Genomic DNA, 2,892 nt, shown 5'->3' with positions numbered 1-2,892 from the left:
TGTTACTACGAGTGTCCAATTAAATCCCGATCTGAACCAAAATCCATAGTCATAAAAATACTATAACTATTACTATTGCTACTACTATCTAACTAGCTAAGTAAAGTTCTTGGACTCTACAATTCTCCCCTACTAAAAAGATTTTTGTCCTCAAAATTTACTTACCAAATAACTCTGGATACCGGCCTTGCATGTCCTCCTCCAACTCCCACCTTGCCTCTTGTTAAGAAATATTACTCCATAGGACTTTGACTATAGGAATGCTCTTGGACCGTAACTGCTTCACCCCTTTTCTAGGATGCTGACCGGTCGTTCCTTGTAACTCAAGTCTTTCTGGAGTGCTATCGTATTGTACTTGAGGACGTGAGATGGGTCTAATACATACTTGCATAGCATCGAGATGTGGAACACATTGTGACTATCTGCTAGTGCTAGTGGTAGGGCTAGTCTATATGCAACTGCTCCCACTTTGTCCAATATTTCAAAAGGACCTATAAATCGGGGACTAAGCTTGCCTTTCTTCCCAAACCACTTTACACCTTTCATAGGAGATATCTTCAAGAAGACTTGATCTCCAACTTTGAATTCCACATCGCGTCACTTGGCATCCACATAGCTTTTCTGACGGCTTTGAGCAGCCAGCATACGCTGTCTAATAAGTGTTACTGCTTCTTGAGCTTGTCTAACAGCTTCGGGACCTAGAAGCTGCCTTTCTCCTACCTCGTCCCAATGCAACGGTGATCGACACCTCCTTCCATATAGCGATTCATAAGGTGCCATCCCGATCATTGACTGGTAGCTATTGTTGTAGGAGAACTCTATCAGCGGCAAGTACTTATTCCATGATCAAGTACACATGCATGTAGCATATCTTCTAAAATCTGAATCGTACGCTCGGACTGCCCGTCTGTATGAGGATGAAAAGTTGTAATAAGACTTAACTTAGTACCCATAGCTTGCTGTAAACTTCCCCGAAATCTCGATGTAAACACCGATCCTCTATCCGACACTATTGTCTTGGGGGTTCCATGCAACTGTACTATCTCTTGGACGTAGATGTCAGCATATTGGTCTTCCATGTATGAAGTCTTAACAGACAGGAAATGAGCCGACTTGGTTAGTCTATCTATTACTATCCAAGTGGAATCATGCTGCTTATTCGTCCTTGGCAAACCTGTCACGAAGTCCATAGCTATATCATCCCACTTCCATTCTGGTACGCTAAATGGTTGCAATAAGCCTGCAGGCTGTTGATGCTCTGCTTTCACTTGCTGGCATACAAGACGCTTAGACACAAACTCTGCTATGTCCTTCTTCATCCCTGGCCGCCAATAGATTACCTTGATGTCATGAGTCATCTTGGTAGACGCTGGGTGAACTGAGTACGGGGTACTGTGCGCTTCTTCTAGAATTGTCTTCTTAATCCTTTGATTATTTGGCACGCATACCCGATCCTTATATCTCAATAAACCTCGACTAGATATTGAGAAATCTGTAGGATTGCCTTCTCTGATTGCATCCATATGTGCTGTTAGTGTGTCGTCATGTCCCTGACCAATCCGTATATCTTCTAGCAAATTTGATTGGATAGACAAGTTAGCTAGCTTGCCAACAACTACTTCTATTCCGGCACTGATCAACTCCTACTGTAGCGGCTTTTCCATTCTAGCTAAAGCTGCTAAATTTCCACAACTTTTCCTACTAAGCGCATCGGTAACTACGTTTGCTTTTCCCGAGTGGTATAGGATTTCGCATTCATAATCCTTCACTAATTCTAACCACCTGCGCTGCCTCATGTTGAGCTCCTTCTGAGTGAAGAAGTACTTTAAACTTTTGTGGTTCGTATAAATCTCGCACCGTTCTCCATAAAGATAATGGAGCCAGATTTTCAATGCAAAGACCACCGCTGCCAACTCCATATCGTGAGTTGGATAGCGTTGCTCATACTCCTTCAGCTGCCTTGAGGCGTAGGCTATCACCTTGTCATTCTGCATCAGCACGCAACCCAATCCTTGCATCAATTTATCGCAGTAAACTACGAACTTATCATTGGGTGTCAGTACACAGAGTACTGGTGCTGAGCAAAGCTTATCCTTAAACAACTGGAAGCTTTCTTCACATCTATCATTCCAGTTGAATCTTTTTTGTTTCCGGGTCAAGTTGGTGAGCGGAGTGGCTATCTTAGAAAAGCCCTCTACGAACCTCCTATAATAACCTGCTAACCCTAGAAAGCTTCTTACTTCAGATGTGTTCTTTGGTCATGGCCAATCCTTCACGGCCTCTACCTTTGATGGGTCTACTGCAACTCCGTCTTTTGATATAATGTGCCCGAGGAATGCCACTTGCGAAAGCCAAAACTTGCATTTCTTGAACTTGGCGTAGAGTTTATGCTCCTTTAGTCATGACAAAATCAACCTCAAATGTTCCTTGTGCTCTACTTTATCCTTAGAGTATACTAAGATGTCGTTGATGAACACTACGATGAATTTATCTAAGTAGTCCTTGAAGATCCGATTCATCAAGTCCATAAACGCGGCTGGTGTGTTAGTAAGACCAAAGGACATAACCAAGAACTCGTAATGTCCATAACGAGTTCTAAAGGCTGTCTTAGGAATATCTTCTCCCTTTACCTTAAGCTGATGATACCCAGACCGTAAATCAATCTTTGAAAATACAGTCGCGCCTCGAAGTTGATCAAACAAGTTGTCGATCTGGGGTAGCGGGTACTTATTCTTAATCGTTACCTTGTTCAGCTCGCGATAGTCTATGCACATTCACATACTTCCGTCCTTTTTCTTCAAGAATAGCACCGATGCTCCCCATGGTGAATGGCTTGGCCTAATAAAACCCAAGTCTAGGAGTTCTTGTAGCTGCGTCTTTAACTCCTTGAGT

This window comes from Humulus lupulus, chromosome 4, assembly GCF_963169125.1.
Source record: "Humulus lupulus chromosome 4, drHumLupu1.1, whole genome shotgun sequence".
Lineage (NCBI taxonomy): Eukaryota > Viridiplantae > Streptophyta > Magnoliopsida > Rosales > Cannabaceae > Humulus > Humulus lupulus.
Note: the sequence above shows the minus strand (reverse complement) of the source record.